This window comes from Podarcis tiliguerta (assembly GCF_965153285.1).
Source record: "Podarcis tiliguerta genome assembly, chromosome: 6".
Lineage (NCBI taxonomy): Eukaryota > Metazoa > Chordata > Lepidosauria > Squamata > Lacertidae > Podarcis > Podarcis tiliguerta.
The window spans coordinates 61,510,065-61,530,419 of record NC_139539.1 but is presented as its reverse complement, the minus strand read 5'-3'; the positions used below and the strand labels follow the sequence as shown (position 1 = coordinate 61,530,419).

The following is a 20,355-nucleotide window of genomic DNA, read 5'->3' as shown; positions in this document are numbered from 1 at the left end:
ACCCATGTAGACGAAATCATCTACCACTCAAGAGAGAGAAAGAAATGTTGAATGTGTAAGCTTACGTCTAGAGACAATGGATAAAGCAAACACCATTAGCTGTACAACTGCATACATGTTTAATGGTTATTTTAGTTTAAAAACCAATAAAAATTGTTTAAGAGAGGGGGGAGGGAAGGAGAGAGCAGGATCTGATAATTTCCCAACATCTCTCCAAATCTCTCACTCAACAAGAAGTCTACCAAGAGCAGCACAGTTCAGGCCTGCGGGGATGCAGCAATAGCACTAGAACTGTCACGATTTTTATTTATGGACAGCATTTATAGCCTACTTAATAAATAACAAAACCCTTGTCAGCAGTTTGCATAAAAAAATATAAAATACTCGTGAGAAAATGCCGATAAAATCAAGAGACTTTGAAAACAAGTAGACATAATGAAATGATCAAAACATTAGTTTTAAACAACAAATGCACATAATAAAATTACATGTCTGAGTAGACTTGCCTAAATAAAAGAGTTTCCAGCAGGCATAAAATGGGATTCAATGAACAACACAGAAAAGGTGCTGCTGTACTAAACCCTCAATTTCTTGCATGTGTGTAATAAATGTTATATGGCACTTGCAAACCTGGCACTTCCACAGGAAAGCAGTAGAAGAATTCTAGTGCCATTTGTTTGTTTGTTTCCCTTATGGCACAGCAGAATGATATATGTGGATTGTGGCAGCATGAAAGACAAGAATTGGCAGTTTATAGACCTCTGACCATATCCAGCCTTTGTGGAATGCCCTATGTCCTATCCTTGTTGGCATTGCACATCCATGGGACTTAGTGGCATTTCACTTTGGGGAGGGGGTTGATGATGGAGCCTTGGCATGCCATCCTTTACTTGCTTTTCCAAGTCACCATCTACTTGCTGGCTAGAGATGTGTGGTCCCTTCTTATTCTAGAGAGAGTTTTAGGATGCAGTCTTAACTCCTGCAGTAAATATGCAGAAGATGCAGCACAAAATCCAACGCGGGCATGATAACTTAAAAACATATTATAAAGCCATCAGTCTTTACCCTTGGCAATATTCCTATAAAGTTCAACTTGCCAGATGCAGGGCACGGTAACAAAAGTACAATAAACAACCTACAGGCAACATTTGATTAAATTCATAATATTTCATGGGAAGGGAAGAGTAAATTTCCGGCATCAAACTTTCATAAACCTTCATGTGTCTCTTTTCTCAGGGCAAGTCAAAAGCAGAGCAAGCATTGCCGAAAAAAGCAAGTTACCCTGAAGTCACCAGAAAATACATTCAAGAGAATAAAGCCAGTAAATAACTCATCCGTCACTGGGATCTTTTATTGAATCAAATTACTTTTGACATGTGGTCTGCATTATGTGAAGGTCAAGTGTTTTGTGATGAAGACAATAGAGTTATGTCTTTGAAAACACAGACTAAAGATGTGCTCCTTAGCACACTTACTTGGAGGTAAAAATCCATTGGAATCAATGAGACGGCCTTCCATCAGATGTATTTAGGATCACTGGGTAAGTGAGGAGGACAGAGTCAGGCTCAGGGATTGCAGAGATTTATTTCAATGAGTGCTTTGCTGATGTCTGCAGGGGTCAGTTTGCTTCGGCGGGGGGATTGATGAGCTGAATCCCTGCAGAATGATTAACCTTCTTGGGAGTAGTAAACAAGGCTTGCGTGGAATTGTTCTGCTTCAAAAAGGTATTTGCTTTGAGACATCGATTAGCACTGCAGCTTCCATTGATCCAGGTTCGGCAGCGATTCACTGAAACTGCACAACTACCATGTGCAATAAAACCATAAAAATACAAATTAGAGAGCTGTCAATGAAATCCTCCTTAAAGGGGCAATTTTGCAGCAAGGAGATGCAGCTCTTAAAGGGGGGAAAGCTCAACTATCCTTGCACATAGAATTTTAAAAAATAGATTGGATAGGGAAAACGGGGGCACAGGTGCTCTTCGGTGATTCTAATGGTCTTTGTATCTGCTTCAGTTTTATTCTCCCTGCACAACTTTGCCTGATTTGAAAGGGCATACAAACAGGCTGGCAGGGAAAGAGCCAAATGCTTTTCACCTGTGCAAAATTGGCCACATTATTATATAATAATGGTGAAGATGAAAATGGGGGAAAGAAGCATTTGTATAGCACTTTCATGTGTCCAAAGAACTTAGCTTGTTGCTTTTTCATGGTGTGCCATGCCTAAAGCATTGCACACAAAAAACCACAAATAATATACAATGCAAGGAATTGCAACCAAAAATTACACAAAACTACCCTATGGTAACAGACCTACCTTCCTCCTGCAGGTCTCTGTCACATACATGTCCCTCAGTGATGCTTCTGAGAGTTGGGAACTGTTTGGAGTGGTGTGGCACATGTTTTGGTAGCCTAAACTTGGAGCAAAATCCTTAGTGAAATCAGGGGACTCATGTAAGAACACCTTTGGGCTGAAACCTATGGGTTTTTTTTAATGAAAAGATGGTGGTGGTGGTGGTTAAAACACCTTCCCTCTCTGCCTCTTTCTTTAACTCTCATAATTTAAACCGATTTTCGTTTTAATCTGCATTTAGATCAACAGACTAACAGTAACGGAACTAGTGCTGGTAACGCGAAGAGGAGACTGGTTTTGTAACCCAGGTACCCAAAACTGCATTCGGCACAACTGACTAGCGTGCACATAACAAGCAGCCCAAAAGGATGCCATGTCCATTTGGTGGGGGGGGGGAGGTCAGATGGAGGTCAAAGGAGGAGATCAAGATTGGCTGGAGATTAAATTGGGGACATTTCCCTTTGTCCCACAATTTCTTCCATTCGTTCCATGGCTTTCCAGGTCCTGGAGGTTTTTCTTTTGTCCTGCCACTTTGCCCGAGGTTTACTGCTGAACTGAAACAAATGTCCATCTGCAGAAAACCTGGTGGACATTTGTTCCAGTTCAGCAGTCAACAGCAGGTTTTCCCAGGAGAAGCAGCGGGACGAAAGAAGAACATCTCAGACCCGTGCCTAGAAGTCGGAAGGGTGGATGACTCCCAAGATGCCAAAAGCAGTGGGTTTTATCCAATGCTAGTCCTACTCAGAGTAGACCTACTGAAATTATAAACAGGACCAAGTTAGGGACATTTATTTCGATGGGTCGACTCTGAGTTGGAAACTTAGTTGGAGACAATGCTAAAGGTTCCCGGAAGACCTGATCCCAAACTTTAAAAAAATAAAAATTAAGTGCTAGGTGTGATATGATTTCTCATCCCTGCCACCTGCCTTTAGTTTGACAGTCTAGAGCGTGGTGTTTTCAAGTAGCAGATTCCATCTTACGAACATGATGTTGAATGAATTACTACGCCTATTCCCATGCACGGTATCAGGATGCAGCTGCCTCATAGACGTCGCGCCCAGTGCTACCTAGGGAGTAAAGTAAATCCAATTTCTCACACTGAAGGATACTGATGATATTTCTGTTCACTCCTGAGAGGGCTTAATAGTTTCCATGCATCATTGGTACACATAGGCTATGGATCTTTCCCACTCATATCTTTGTGCAGTATATTATACGAAATGTATTCAGAAATGGCGAAATGAAAAATAGTTTTGACTGAAACAAATGATATATACGCCCGGAAAAGATCTTCTTGGGAGATGCTTAATGGTCCATATTACATTTTTTTAAAGCACATAAACTTTTTTAAAACAAGAAAAAACTCCAAAAATATAACATGGTTTCATGACTGATTGGCATCAGGTAATTACTTTTCTGCCCTGAGTTATGCAAAGTGTGCATTTGAAAGACAGGATGGGGTACTTATAACAATGCATTTGCTAGAGAAAACAGCATATAAAAATGGATCATATAATTTTTGCTTCCAAAAATGGGTATATTAGGCAAAATTAAAAACAAGAACATGTGTATTAAGAGACATTTGATTAAAACGTTGCTGAATTTTCATGAATGCTTGTGGCTGTTTTGTTGTTGTTGTTTTTAAATCACAAACTGGTGTCGAAATGTGGAGGGCTAAATTTAAGACTGGGGAAAAAGAGAGAAAAACTGAGAGTAAATGCCGGGCCAGAGGTTGGCAGCACATACAGGTTAACTCACAACACAGGCGGGCATTATGTTACTGGCCATTACGTGTATAAGCAAAATTGAATAAGGCTCTTAGTCTTCCTCTTCATCTTCCTCCTCCTCTCATTCACTGGACTCTGCTGTAGATGACCTGAGGACCAATGGGGTTGACCAGTAGCCAGAACATATATGAAACATATAGTGTGTGTGTGTGTGTGTGTGTGTGTGTGAAGGAGCAAATGACCTATCAACTTAATCCTCTTTTTTAATATATATATATATAAACCAAACCCTAAATAAATAAAGTGTCAGGGAGAAATGAGGCTGTTGGAATACAAAACAGGGGATGGTGAGGGATGCTGAACACTTCTGGAAATTTCTCCATGACACAGAGCTCACCTTAAGGCTCCCTTGCAAGCCGCTGTGTGAAACTGGTTCCTGGGTGGGCTGGCCTGATTCAGCGGGGCTCTTCTTAGCTGTGCCATGCTTGGGGGATGTATCTGGTAGCAGTGCCACGGAGCAAGGCTGTGGAGAAGCTGGAAAACATTTTAAATGCTTGATTTGAGAGCTGAGCCAGCCCTGAGAGCATGCTTTTTTAAAATAATGGCCGATTGTTCTTGGAATGCACTCAGCAGTGTTGCTTGGAGACCTTCCACTGTCACTCTGCAACTGCTCTATACAAAGAATGTCTTTTCAGGCATTATCAAGCAATTATTTCTACATCTCCCTTCAGCATGCCAATTACCACTTTGCCCTTAGAAATTCAAAATGCATTTCCAAGATTCAGAATATTTACTATTACCAGCCCAGGCTACTGCAACCTAGGTGAAAAGAGGTGTTTGCTTTATTTTACTTTATAAGTACCAGCTTTCCGCAAATTGCTGTCCTCCAGATATTGAGAAGACCCCAGGTCCTATCGACCCCAGTCAGTGTATATTCCAGAAGAACTTTGTATTTTGAGGAATTCGTACCACTAGGGAGAATGTGCATTTCGGTGTTAAGGTATTGCAATTGACTGGCATGCAAAATCAAGACAATCGATGGCACCCATGAAGTTTCCTCAATAAAGAAAATCATGCTGGGCCTATGGAATGAGAGGCTTACACCCGTTTGATGGAAATGTTATGTCAACACTGCATAATGATTGGAGAATGTGCAGAATTACTGGGGATTCCACTCTGAAACCCTGGAGAGTAGACAGTACAGACCTAGATGGGCCGGTGGTTTACCTCCCTGTGTGCTGTTTGGAGCAAACAACACTTTTAGGGGCAAAAAGCAGTAAAGAGGCGATGATATTTAGCATGGCCCGCAATGCATGCTAAAAAGAGCATATTCTGGATTGAGTTCTCACAACTTCAAAATATTCATGGCTTGCATGTAACTAACGTTGCATGGGGTTCGGTTCTTGGTTACTTGTTTATTTCTTGGTCTGGCACAGAGCTTTAAATAGCCACTTGGCTGTGAATATGAAAAATGCAAAGCAATGTAATACATCAATAGAAAATATAGTTTGAAGCTGGCATAAGAATAGCATCGCAGTTGCCTTGACAAAGCACTCAGCGTTTGTTACTTCCTATGCTAATTGATGATTTGGCCTCCTTCTAACTTCCTCCAGCCGATCGAGTTGGTGAAACAGAATTTCTAAGTTCCCCAGCTTATTAGCATTTTGGAATAAAGTTCAAAGTTACCCATCCAGGGCTGTGGGCCAGCATCCTGTGGCCTTCAGCTGCGTGGAAGCATGTGAAGCAGAGCTGGAGGAACAGCAAGCAGAGAGAGCAGGAGAAAGGATGCTTTTAAACCTCTTCTATTCATCAGCAGGATGGACTTTCCCATCTTTTATATCAATCCCATTACTTACATAGGTGAACCTATGTAAGATGCTGGCTTTGGATTAATATATCTGGGGAAGAAGTATAGCAAGAATTCTTGCTTCTTCAGAAATTATTCACCTAAGTTATCGCCAAAGCCCAAACAGGGCTGATTTCAGGACCTCTATGCTTTGCCCAAATCAGTTGAAAAGATCCTTGTTTTGCCCTAGGTCTGGCTGCTCAGCACAATCTAGAGCTGTCATACATGGGGTAGGAAGAGGAGGAGACAGGCAGCCCCAGCCCCTTACCCTGCAGGGAGTCTGCTGTGGAAGCACATCTCAGCAGGACTGAAACATCCTCTCCTCACCAGCTGGTGTGCAGAGAATTTAATCCTGACAGGTGCAGGGTGCTTCTTTACAAGTGCCTTCCTTCATTTGGGGGCTGGATTCCAGTCGGGTGTCCCCCAAACTGATCCAAGGCCCTAGATCAGAGGTCCAGATTAGGAGGAACTGTGCAGAGTCCTGATGTACAGCCTGACACATCCCAGTGCTTGTTTTCCAAAACTGTTCAATAAAAGTGATTCCACTTTTTATTTTTTAGGGGCAGTGACTATTGTCTTCTCTGCATTCCTTAACATTTCATTATTCTGATAGCCTCATGTTTTCTTCTAATCTAATCATCCAAGACGCCAGGGTCTCATGTAGCAGCCAGTGAAATCTCGACGAAGCCTATGCACAGAGCCACAGACTCGAACTTTTCATTCCTTTCATTTTTCATTTTACTTTTCATTTGTATACTGCCTTTCTGTATTACTATACACAAGGCAGTTTACAAGCTTTACAAACAACAAAATACGACAGCAAAAATCACACATGTAATAACAATCTGATCCAATACCAAAAAAAAGTAACAATAACTTTAACCTTTCACCTTGGTCCATCTTGGTTAGTTGTACTGTATGCTTGAAGTTTGCTGTGGTTGATAGCTGTGCAGGCCTATCAGGGTGCAGCACAAGCCATTGCTGTCACCGTCTCTGCTGTGCTCACATCACAGCAGCAAGTGTCACCCCTCCATAAACTGTCTGAGCGCTTCCTCCTCCCTCCTGCCTCAGACCTTATTGTGGGCTGGGAGATATGACTAATTGGTGTGAAACAGTTCTCATCTGCATACTCATCCAACTGCATGCGCTGGAGCTTAGCTGCCTTGCCTTTTCTGCAGAAAGATGTGCAAGGAATCAAAGATGCAGCTTTGATTCTTCTACTCTGTATATCTCCAAGTCTAATTCCCCCATTCATGCAGCACCGTCTACAATTGCTTCTGATGAAAATTTTTGCCCCTTGCTGGATCTTCATAATACTTTGTGAGTCAATTTGGTTCTGCCCCTTGGGTGTGCTATTGAATCACATTCCTTCTCCCCGTTGTTGACGTCCTCCCGCCTCTTCCCATTTATTAACAGCAGCTTCCTTCAGTGAGTGTTTGTCATCAGCTTTTTTTCATTTCAAGCTCTCAGATTTTTCCACGCTTGTGAAGAGATTGCTGAAGTATTTGGTTTCTGATTACTCATGATTAAGCAACAGTAGGAATTGATTTGGCAATAATGGCTGAAGATGTGTTGTTCCCTCCAGGCGGGTTTCATTTTCATCCCTTTTCTCTGTGCAGATTAATATTATCCTGAGATGGTTGTGAAAGTCGAGTCTTTTGAAAAACTAACGTACCATTCACATTTCTGCTTTTTGGGGTGTAATCAGCAGCATGGGGTATACGACAGGTTGCAGTTTAACACTGTAAGCTGAACTGCAGGTACTCAGATTTACTCCAGAGTTTACTCCAAAACATTTTTCATAAGGTTTCATTGTAACATGGATGGGGAGCCCTAAAGCCTTCGAGGTGTGGTCAGACTCCAACTCCGATCAGCCTCAGCCAGAATGTCCAGTGATCAGGGATGGTGGGAGATGGAGTCAAACAACATCTGGAGGACCACAGGTTCCCCAGTCCTGGATTAATAACCTAAGCAGAATCCTAATGTATTGGGCAGTTAGTTCAGTATTCTCTTTCCTTGCCAGCCAAGAGCCTTTGCAAAACTCAGAAGTAGAGCCTCCCCTGTTGTTCGTCTTCATCACCTAGCATCATTTGACCAGAAAGGCCTGTCCTCTATGAATTTGTTTGTTACTGAGATATGATCCATACTTAGCACTTCCAGACATTTCTGACAAGGATACAGTTACCAGATTTTTTTCAGTGAATCCAGGGACACTTTTCAACTTCAGTAGGAATGATAGGATTTTGTCAGGGGACTGATTTGTAAATCCGGGGACTGTCCCCGGGAAACGGGGACATCTGGTAACCTTAGACAAGGAGGATTATTATTCTTACAAAGTCACGGGACACTTCCAGAGTGGTGGGACTTCAGGTGAGATTCAATCACATACCAGCAAATTTAGGTTGCACAAATAAAGCAGATTCGGCACTCTTGTGCAACAGAGCCATCCCCACTACCTCCAAATTGGACGGTTTTCAGTTAGGGAAGTGATTGGGAAATTACAATTGCTTGAAGCTATGTCATAGAACCTATCCGCAAACAAATCAGGACAAATGCTCAAAGAACAGCCAACATCATCTAGCCTCCCTGCAAACTTTGTGCAAACATATCAAGAAGAATGCTCAATCAACAAGTGCCCTTAGTCACATACTATTTATTAGGCAAACTGGAGTTCTCTAAGCATTGGAGCATTAGCATTGGAATTGCTAAACATTAGCAGCTAGACTGGAGATCTCTATGGGGTGGGGTGGGGGCATAATGTATTTTTCATTGGTGTAAAAGAATGGGGGGGGGGGGCTTACTCGGATGAACAAATGGACCTAACAGGAATGCAGCCATGTAACCTTTTGCTCACACTGCATTCTGAAGGTATGTGATTTTCTCATAATACTCAAGAATAAAGTCTGCTGACAATACTTTTATGTATGCCTCTGCTTTTATAATTCTTAGGAAAGTGCTCTCCCTGCTAACATGCATCTGTTTTGCTCATTAATGACTTTCTGGAGGAATTTGAAAATATTCCTGTTCGCCCAAGCATTTCATAGCTGAAATACACTGTTCCTGGTAACCTAGAGATCACTAGATGAGGGGACGTTTTTAAGTAATACTGTTTTTAGAATGCTTTTTTTTGGGGGGGACACTTCTTTTAAAAATAGTTTTATTATGAGTGTGCTTGTAGTCCTAGGCTCCTTTGGGAGGAAGGACAGGGTAATTAATTAAGTAATTAAATGCCCAGTTTGGTTGAAGGTCAAATTTATTTGAATTCAAAACTCTGAAATGCTGAACTGAACCAGCTTAATTCTGAATAGCCTTGGAATATGGCAATGGTCAGGGACAAAGGTTTAACATTTTTTCTTGCTGTTTAAACTTTAAAAAACAACAACAACACACCACTCACAGCAATGTAAGTCTTTCTCACCTGCCACACTTGCAGGAATGCCTTGGGAGTGATGCCACATTACCGCGACACTCCCAAGGCATTATGGGAAGTATGGGAACCAAGGGGCAGTTCACAGCTGTCTCCACAGTTTCCTGTGGGCCATACTTCCTGGCAAGGCTCAATATAAGCAGCAACCCCCTTCCAAAACGTTATTTCACTCAGGAAAGCAGCAGAAAATGGGACCCTGTTTTTGCAATGGGACGACAGCTTCATGAGAGGAGGGGATTTCATCCCAACCTTGGCCAAGGCCTTTCCTCCCTCAAGACTCAATGTTAAAATGCAAATTATTCTGTTTGGCTGTTTGAGGCTCATTTATACATTACCTTCTTATTGTGTTCAAGAAACCTGCTGCCTACATTAGCCTCCAGAATAATGGATTGGGCTCCTTTCCCCAGTGGCGACCAAAGGCAACATTGCCATATTTTATTTTATTATGACATTGATATGAAATTATTATTAATAATGTCCTTTATCAATCACTTCCCACAAAGAATCCCAAAGAGATTAACAAAATATCCCACTTTTCCTCCAAGAACTCAGGGTGGAATACAAGGTTCTCCCTCTCTCCACATTCTTCTTCTTATTCTTTGGCGATAGCCGAGTCAGATTGTCTTACATGAGCACGGTCTTAATGGTGTGTCCATTGGTGACTGTGGAAGCCAATTCTGGATCCACACGTCCTTTCACAGTGGGGACATAGGTTTCTGGGCAGGAAGTAGGTTGGGCTGCAAGTTGGTGACTGGTCCAAGGTTCCCTGATGAGCTTCATGACTGAGTGGGATTCGAACCCTGCTCTCTAATGTCCTAGTCCAACACTCTAGCCACTATACCATGCTGGCTCCCTTCCAGGTACAGTCTATTCCCAGACCACCTAGCAAGAGGAGCTTATCAGCTACTACTTCTTGACCATGTCCTGGTTCTGTTTCCTTTCCTAAGCCATGGACCACATGCCCCACATAAATGAGTGGATACTTCTCCTCCTAAAAGCTTATGAAAAGCTCTTTTCAAACATCCCAAGCAAGGGGTGGCCATCCAGACGTTGTTGGACTCCAACTCCCATCAGCCCCAGCCTGCAAATCCAATGGTCAGTGACCCTTGGTGTTTTAGTCCAGCAACATCAGGTGAGCTACAGATTCTCTATCCCTGTCCTAGATAATTGTCATTCTGAAGGGAAATGACCTCATGCAGATATTTTTTCTGAGACATGTAATTCCTTCAGTTGCCAGGTACACATGTCTCTACACACACACACACACACACACACACACACACACACACACTTCTTGCAACAAATGCTACCAGCAGCAAAGACTTAAAAGCTTTGTGACTTTACCCACCGTACTTATTCTTTCTGCCATCTGAGAAAGGACTCCATAAATCAACGGCCAACTACTGCCTTGTGACCCATCATACTGTGCTGGCAGAACTGTGTTCCTGCCATCAGCATCTGTCCAATGAGGAAATACATAATGTGGAAAAGAGAAGAGAAGAACAACTCTCTGCAGTTATTTAAGCGGCCAGGTTTACTGCCTCCCAATAGGAATGAGCAAAGAAAGGTGACGAAAGGCAGATTTGGAGCGGACGGGTTTTCATGTGCTTAGGCAGCTCTCCCATTTGCATTGCAAAGTGTATAAATAATGCAAGAATGTGTTCACAAGACGGAAGGCTAAGCCGGGGCTTAGTGCACATGGCTGGACATCACGGGGGACAGCTTTGTAAAGAATTTGAGCTACAGTGGATAAAAGCAACAAACAAAAGTCTATGATGCAATGGGGTGGAAAATAGAGTCAAACGACTGAAATGCCATTATGTAAATATATGCCGTTTCTTCACCTGGAACATAGTACATAGTTCCACTCATATACTCTCAAAAATGGCTGGATGGTTTGCACTCTTTTATCCTCACAGCCTAGCTATCGAATAGTCAAGTTTCATTAAATCAGAGAGCTGGAAGAGACCTTGGAGAGCACCTAGTCTATGGTAGCCAATGTAGTGCCCCCTCCAATGTTGCTGGACTACAACTCCCATCACACCTCACCTTTGGTGAGCCTCATGGGAGATGTAGTTTAACAATATCTGAAGGGCCCCATGTCGCCTACCCCTGATCTACTGCGATCTGCTGAATGCAGGTTCTGCAATGCAGGAGGCAGCAACATACCTGAGAGAAGGCTATCCAGCATCTGCTTAAATGCTTCCAGAGAAGGTGAGCCCACCAGTTCCTGGGACATGGCTGAGGGGGATTTGAACCCTGGTCTCCCAGGTCCTAGTCTGACACCCTCACTACTGCACCACGTTTGCTGCTACTACACCTGCCCATTGTGCTCTGACAACAATGAGCTGGATAAAAAGGACGAAGAGGGAAGTAGTCTTCCTCTAGGTCTGCCCCCGCCCCCCTTCTAAGTCTATCTTACTGCATAAAGCCAGCCAGAGCAGAGGCGGATTTATGGGAGTGCAACCGGTTCGCCTGCACTGGGCGCTGAGCCAAAAGGGCACCACAGGGGGCGCTGCAGCAATGGCAAACAATGGAAGGCAAGAGGCAGGGGGCACTAGATTTTGGCATTGCACAGGGCACCGCCGAAACTGTAAAGCCCAATATCTACCACTGGCAAGAGGGACAAGACTCTCCAAGTCCAGCAGACAATTGCAGTTTTCAATCTTGCCCAGTTTCTCTCCCCTTCCCTCACCCTACCAGGCACAGCTCCATTCCCCTGTAGGTCACAAATTGTCTCGGACATGGCAAACTAAAAATGCTGCTGTCCTTATCCCCAGGAGCAATTCTGCATGTGAATATGGGGGCCCGCATATAGATACTGTGGAGTGTTATCAGAACAGTAGCCCACAGCTTGCAATCCCGGTTAGACCGTTTTCCCAACGTGGAATACTGCACTTGTTTCCTTTCCTTAGTAGAATGCTAAGAAGCCCACCAGTTGTTATGTGGAATGCTAAAACTACTTACTGTGACTGGAATTCACTCAGCAGCATCAAGTTAAACGTCTACAGTAATTTGGAAACAGCAATAAAAGGTTGTTTGCATTTGATTTTACTAGGTAGCCTAAGGCCTAGGTGGTTGAGTTAAAAGTGATGCTGCATTACAAAGCATCCATGGAGGTTGACCCTATGGAGGGAGAAAACTGCACCATTATTATTTTATAGTGCTCTGGATTGGCTCCAGGGCCTTTAAAGTTTGCATAGAAGGGTAAATTCTGCCACAGTAATTACTGTGATCCGGCAATTCTGCTAGGAGGCAGAGGCCTCCTTGGCCTGCTCATATTATCTCACTGAGCTGATTCTTTCCTCGAGGGATCACTAACCCAGCACCAGCAAGTAAAGACTCTAACCTGAAAGGTTGCTAACCTCACTAGTTCACAGTAGGAGGGATGGATGTCTTCAAGCTCATTAAATTATTTGCAGAAGTATGCTTGGCTAATAATGCAGTTCACACATGGGAAGAGCTCAGTGGCAGAGAACATGTTTTGCATGCAGAGGTCCAAGATGCAAGCCCTGGAAACTTCAAATAGAGCTGGAAATGACTTCGGTAGGAAACTCTGGAGTTCAGCTGCTGGTCCACAACCTAGGGACCTCCAAATGTTGTTGATCTCCAGCTGTCATCTGCACGAGCCAACACGGCCAATAATTAGGGGTGTTGGAAATTGTAGGCCAAAACATCTGGAGAGCACCAGGTTAGGGAAGTCTAGGGCTGAGCTAGGCGGCAACCTACATCTAGCTACAAATACATAAAAGCATGTCTGGCAGAGCGGGGAAAGCCCTGACCCATGTTAAACTGGATTGAAATTCAGTTCCTCCTTGAGAGAGGATATTGCAGAGGTGCAGAAGAAGACAATCAAAATGATCAGGGTGCTGGAACAACTCCACTGTGAGTAAAGGTTACGACATTTGGGGCTATTTAGTTCAGAAAAAGAGTGAGGCATGATAGAGGTATGCATAGAATGATGCATAGTGTGAAAAGAAACAGAGATGAGTTTTTATTCATCTTTCATCATACTAGAACATCATCCAAGGAAGCTGAAGGGTGGAAAATTCAGGACCAACAAGAGGAAGCATTTCTTTGCACATAGTGCCTAGCTGATCAACGCATTTTTCTTCTACAATAAGTGGCAATGGTTGTCCAGTGTAGACCACTTTAAAGGGGGATTAGATAAATTCACATTACAGCTTGATCCTCTGCAACTCTGCTCTGCAGTAGGTCCAACTGAGCTCCATGGGAGTTACTTCCAAGTACTGTAAGTGTGTGTTCGATGGCAGCCTCTATCTCCTTGCAGGAGCCCCAGAAGCAGATACCCTTTGCCAAGGGTAGCCAATGTAGGACCCACCAACTCCCATCATCCTTGACCACCAGCTATGCTTGCTGGTGCTGATGAGAGTTGTAGTCAACAACATTTGGAGGGCACTACATTGGCTACCCCAGAATTATAAATTTAGTTCTTTAGCAATATGTTCTTATTCAGATGAGTAATCTTTACTCATGTGAGTACATTCCTCACTACTTTTATTGGGACTGGTCATGTAAATGGGCTGGTTATAAATGAAAAGTCTTTAAAGAAGCAGGTACTTAGATGTGAAAGCTGGTGTAATATTTAAACACCCTTCTAGCCACTTGCAAACGTGGATGAGATGGCTTAGCAGTTAAGGAAGTGTCCACATCTAATGGAACCATGCTAAAACTCAAAGTGCATGCCCTTTTTATGCCAATTACAGTACCATATATTATATTTGCAGTGCCGGTTACACTTCTGAGGAATAGCTAAGGCTTAGTTACACAATAACCACTCATGATGTATAAATAAAATGTTAACTGGTAAACATGCATTTAACCATTAACATGGCAATCTTTTTGGTGTCCTGAATATTGTGTTATTCAAATACAGAATTATGTATTCTCTGAACATAGCCAAGGTAAAATACACATGGCCTTGTCTTAACAACACTGTACTCCCTAAAGAATAATGGCCAGAGATACATCAGCTCTCACTATGCCAAGGTTCTTCCTGGCTCTCTAAGCGCTAGCAATGTATTGCTGTCAGAAAGAGAAGTCAGAAACTGATAATTTAAGGGCTTGTGCTAGAAGGAACAAAAGTTAGTTTTCCTCTCATGGTGCCCTTCTCCACTGCTATTTTTCTAGAAAAAGAGGAGCTGGAACTGACAATGAACTCCCCCCTTGTTTTCTTATAACAACAATGGCGCCCACCTGAGAGGTGCCGGAACTGAGTTCCAGTGAGTTCCGGCTGAAAAAAGCCCTGCTCTTCTCAGAGATTCCATAATAACTTAGTAACTTACCCTTTTCCCTGCCTACATTTTTCTGAATTTAAATGTACTATAGGAAAACAACCATTTGCTTAAGCAAACAGGTGGCTTCTTATCCATTCTGGGCACCCCCCACAAAAAAACATGAATCCACATCTGTCAGAATAAAGAGAGAGAGAGAGAGAGCGACTTCTTTCTGCCTTCACTTAGAAGACAGCAGCTTGTGAGAGGAAAGAGATAAAGAAGTGACATTGTCTATTACTCATCCTGAGTCCAGTTTCAATGAATTAATCATGAGAGACAGCTATTAAGATGTTTTTCTAACGGAGGTCGACTTCTTTTTAATTATCTGCTTCCCACTCACCTCATACAACACAAATAATAATAGGTTTCAAACATAAATGTTGGGGGGTGGGGATAAAAAAAAAGTTCCCTGGTGTAACAAACATTATTTTCTTTTATTTCAGTTTATATGCAAGCACAACGTAGAAAGGGGGATTTAAAATGATAGCAATTGTTTCTGCCCCAACATCAGCTTATGGTAATGAACAATAGGGGAGACAACTGTTGAAAGAGTCAGTGGGATGGTATTTATTTTTACTACAACGTGGTGCCTAAGCATTCAGAAGCTTGAAGTTCTCCATAGCTTTGAAGAGAATTGGGGCTAACTTTGAAATCCCACTACTGATTCTGCCCATTCCATCCCAGCAAGCAGTATCTTCTTAGCACAAAGTGCAGGGAGAAAATGAATGTAATTTGATGTCATTTTTCATTTGCAAGTGAAACGGGGATATGTTAATGTGGTGGACTTCTCTGAGCAGAGTATGCTAATTCACACCATTTATCTTCATGCCTGCTGCGTTATTTGCTTCTATTAAAGTATCCCCACACACACACACTTTCTCTCTATAGAGACTCAGGGTACAGCCAGACAGCTATTTTGAAAGTACACATCCAGCTCCTGCTGTTTACTTGTCCCAGGCCTCTGTTCCCTGTTGCTCTCCCATCTGCCTCGGCTTTTCCATACCACGGGCCACTGCCAGCATGGGGCTGGGCAGTCTACGTAGCTGAAAAAGTCATAAAGTGTCGAGTAAACAAGATGCCCATAGTTTGAAAGTGCCTGCTAAGTTGGCGTCATGCAAGCACCCAAACCAAAGCTAGAAGCTGCCTTCTGAAGGTTCCCTGAACAGCTAGGTTTAGAATTGCAGGTATAACTACAGCACACTGTATAAGTAGAAGAGCTGACTTACGGCTTGAGATTATATAGAAGACGGGTGGAGACCCTGTGGCCCTCCAGATATTAATGTATTCTCAACTTCCATCAGCCCTAGGCAGCATGGCCAATGCTCAGGGAAGATCAGAACAGCAGTCCAAAAACATGATGGACCAGACATCCTCCATAGCTCATATGGAACCTAGCTGTAATGGGAAGTATCAGAAGAGGAAGAAGGAGAAGGAGAAGAAGAAGAAGAAGAAGAAGAAGAAGAAGAAGAAGAAGAAGACTAGGCCCTAAAGCCCTACTCAGTCACTTCTTCCTCCAGTTAAAACAGTTTCATTTCAGTCCAGCAAAGTGTTATGTGTGGGCCTCCTTCCATATGGCTGCACACCTTAAGATTCCCAGTGAAGGATTTATATTCTTGTGTGGCAGATATGTGAGGGGTGATTTTATACTATAAGGAGCAGGAATGTTCCTCAGAAGTAACCTAGAGGAATCACTTCGTTTTCCTTACAATACACACTGGGCCAATGCAACATCAGGGGCACTGTGGAGAAAACAAAATGGCAGCCACAAGGCAAAGTGTAGGCAGGTGTCAATATAGCAGGCCCTATTCAGGCATGGGACCCTTAGCAGCTGCCCCTGAGTGCCTGTGCTGATACTGGGCCTGCTCCAGTAAGATAGGATTTAAAGAAAAATGTTGAATTTCAAGTTTCTGTCTTGCAATTAGAGCAGCATTCATAAATCACCAGTGGTTGTCCCACTCCTTGCATTTCTAGAGATTCAGCTTACTTATGACAACCAAGTGGCATTACAGAATTAGTTAACTGTGAAGATACAAGGGGTCCCAATCCTCACCCTAAGGTAGCATCTTCCATAGACAAACTCATATGCACCCTAAAGTGTTAGCCCACATTATTCAGATAAGAGCAGGTCACAAGCCAATAAAAGAAAGCACAGTATGCCAGAGGAGCCTGTGGAAAAATAAATGACTGAGAAAAGAAAACCTAAATAAGTCAAAGAAGTATCGAGAACAATGGCATAGGGTTTTGTGTTGCTTTGTTTTGTTTTTTATTTTACAGCAGCCTCCATTAACATTATGGGAATATTTAATGGAAGGTGGGAAACATCTATTTTCAACCAATATAAAATATGAACTTTAATTTTGGGTATTTTGAATGGATAGAGTCTGTGAACAGCCAAAGTAGAAGTCAGTCTTCACTATATGCGAAGCACATTTATCATTTCAGCAGTGTGTGTATCACAATACACCAAAGAAAATAATAATAAGCAGGCTGTTATTAGGAAGAGATTTGATTTCCCAGAAGATATCTAGGGAATTGGTGAGGAATGGTCCATTTTGTAAATATCACTAGCTTTCCAGAAGTTCAACAATACTCCGTGCAATGCATCGTGTGGGAGTGAGAGGGCTCTCTGACTCACGGTGCTGAGGATGATGTAAAGAGACCTATTAAAATAGCAGCATGTGCAAAGTAATATGGAGAGAACAAAAGAAGCAGTGAAGGTCACCTATTTCTTTGTTGATAATAACACAAAAGCCTAAAATGTCACCACTTGAGCTAGATTTCTCCACTACAAAGTTAAGTGTTCTCAACGTTCTATATATGCCATGCGTATCTCTTATAAACTTCTGGGTTCTGTATAATTAAAATCCCACACATCACAGTCTCCACTTCAGTTTTCTCCCTACAATTATAAATCACAAATCCTGGCTATGAGGTGGGAAGAAAAGATCATGCCCCTCTAGAATATATGTGTTTGTGCCTGTATTTATGTATGAGCTCTGGTGACAGAGAGTGTGACTTCTGATTTGTATGGTTATCCAGAATCTAAAGACCTCCTGTGTCCAATGGGAGGAAAAATAGATGGCTGTGTAACCAAAGACTATGTGCACATGGGGTCCCTATTATGCGCTATGGATAGGTAAGCCTCGTTGAGCAACCAGTAAATTTGTTCTAATGGATATGCATAGCTGCTGATCTAGTGGATCACAAGTGAGATTTAATAGTGCCACCTCGCTCGGGATACCACATATTAACATCCAGACAGGTAACATCTCCAGTCCACCCAATCACAAAAGGGTCCTACAAAAGGGCATTGCTGGCTCACTCCATTCCTGAACAGTGCTAAGTAGTGCTTACTGCTTATGAACTAGATTGAGCAATTTTCCAAGATCCTCTCTGATTGAATGCTGAGTTCTTTGTGCATCCACTGCCCACCCTTTCTAGGAATCAACATAAGTTCGGCATATTTGGGACATGCTTTGTCTTCGACCGTTTTGAGATTCCTTCCTGTGGCTCCGCATCATACTGCATGTGAGAAGGATGCTGTCCATTAAATTAGTGCTGAAAGCTCACTTAAAGTTATACAAGCCTTGGATCTTTTATTTCCAGGGAAACTCATTAATTTCCCTATTTTGTTATCTGAAGCTTTTACACAATAATACTGAAAATCAGACGCCTGAAGTTGACTGACTTGGTGCATTGCTTCAGATTTGTCCTATTGATATTTATAACCAGTTTCACTCTGTGTTATACTTTTGTAAGGGGAGGTTAAATCCAGAGACCATTGGGTTGGAGGTTACTTCCCTACTCATGAAGAATCTAAGGTACCTCCACCTTCAAAGCTAGCAAGATTTCAAGGTGGGCAACAGTGACTACATTTTAAAAAGGATGCATTTCTCCTGAATGTACGTCCCTATTCATCATACAGTCTCAGAAGCATCTGATTCATCAGTGTTGTAGACAGAAGGCTCAACTTGATGGATTTTTTATCTGTTCCAGAAGGGCCCTCCTTATATTCTTATGACTTATTTTTATCTTCACTTGTCATGTGTTGGTACAATAATATGCCAGAGAATTTCTATATGAATCTGTGGCAATTCAGAAGTATCTCTATTATGGGGGAATGGGCAGCAGTCTCTTTTTTTTTCTGTTCCTTCCCACTTAGTCCTTCATACTGTGTCGTGGATTAATACAAACTTAATGTACTCTGACTTTAATATATGTTTATCATAATCAACACCACAACACATTTATCTAGGCGCATGATAATAAAGCTGTATTAAATGGCCTCCAATCCAGCTTAACCAACCTGAAAATCAGGATATAAGAAAATATAGCATGCTCTATATAAAACACCAGAAAATTGTATCCAGTACTGTTCTCTAAGGAGTATGCAATTAAAAAAAACAAACCACCAGTTTGCAACTAAAACGGTGAAGTTATTTGCTTCATGTATTTCAACCAGAACATAACTGCAGACATCCTAAATGAATTTGGAGAGTAGAAGTGTCACAGCTGGGAATCTAACTTATTCAGCCATGGCACACAGTTAATTTTACTGAAAGATTAAAAATTAGCCATCCCCAAATACTGCAGGCACTGGACTGAAGCTGCAGGAGTCCAAGTAGCAAAATTTGGATAATATCTGACATGACACATATTATAATTTCAGAAGCTGTTGTTATTTTCTTATAACATTGCCACTGAAATAGAAAATGATTCAAGTGTGTCCTTTACCATTGACACATCTGTTTCCCAGCAGACCAAAACAAGTTGAAAATTAATGAGTGAGTGAGACCTTCCTTCATCATTCATAGTAATCCATCATGAAATGTAACTGAAATTATTATGGATTGGTTTCAGGGCCACTTGACTCAGGAGGTCTCCAGCTATACTCGAAAACAATGTTGTTTCATTGCTAAAAGAGTGTGTGGAAGGCAACTGAATGGTTCCTGATTGGAGTCAATGACTCAAGCTTAACCAGCTTGCAAGTCAGGCTGTAAGAGGCCATCAGTTGCCCAGGGCACATTTGGAATTTTGCAGGAATGCTCTGGATACTGGACACAAATGCTCCCTGACTTCTGTTTATATAGCATTGCACTATGAGGACAGTGCTGATTAGTGGATTACTCACATCCACATGAGCTATACATCCCTGGCTGTAACATTCCTTGTGTATTCCTGGGGGGAAAGGAGGTCTACTGTAGATATTCTCACGGCTTTGAACTAAAAGCAACAGTGCGAGTTAAACTTTCACAGCTGTCACAGCTAGTTTCAGCCTTTGATGCTCCCAGTTAGTGTATCGTTTCTCATAATTTACCAGCCATGTGACATTCTACTATTTCCTACTGAATAAATGTTGGATACACAGATTCGTATGAACTACACTCAAGGATTACAAATAGCAAGCATGCTCTGAACACTATACCCAACATTCTTTGGGCTCCCCCAGACAACTTGTTTATTTAGCGTTCATCCTGATTTGCTCGCACAAAGCTTACATGGCACTCAGACTATATCCGGTTTTTATTGAGCATTCATTCAGATTTGTTTACTCAGAGGTTACATGACAATTAGCAGGTGCTGTGACCTTCCAACAGTTTGACCTCACCCGCTAAGGCACATGCCTCTATTGTCTCCCGCGACAGCAGGCTGGGCTCTACATGCACTCAGACACATCCCTCTCTGTCTTCCATCTAGACAAGCCAT

General features: G+C 42.3%; 1 long non-coding RNA gene across 1 annotated transcript in view; it reads right to left on the bottom strand.

The window, feature by feature from the left end:
- Positions 1–530: 530 nt before the first annotated feature.
- LOC310681022 overlaps positions 531–20,355 on the bottom strand; it is a 31,358-nt gene continuing 11,533 nt past the window's right edge. The window contains exons 2-4 of the long non-coding RNA XR_014513066.1: positions 4,477–4,613; positions 2,317–2,411; positions 531–1,802 (exon numbers count right to left, since the gene is read on the bottom strand). This is a non-coding gene — a long non-coding RNA (uncharacterized lncRNA). The remainder of the gene's footprint in view (positions 1,803–2,316; positions 2,412–4,476; positions 4,614–20,355) is intronic.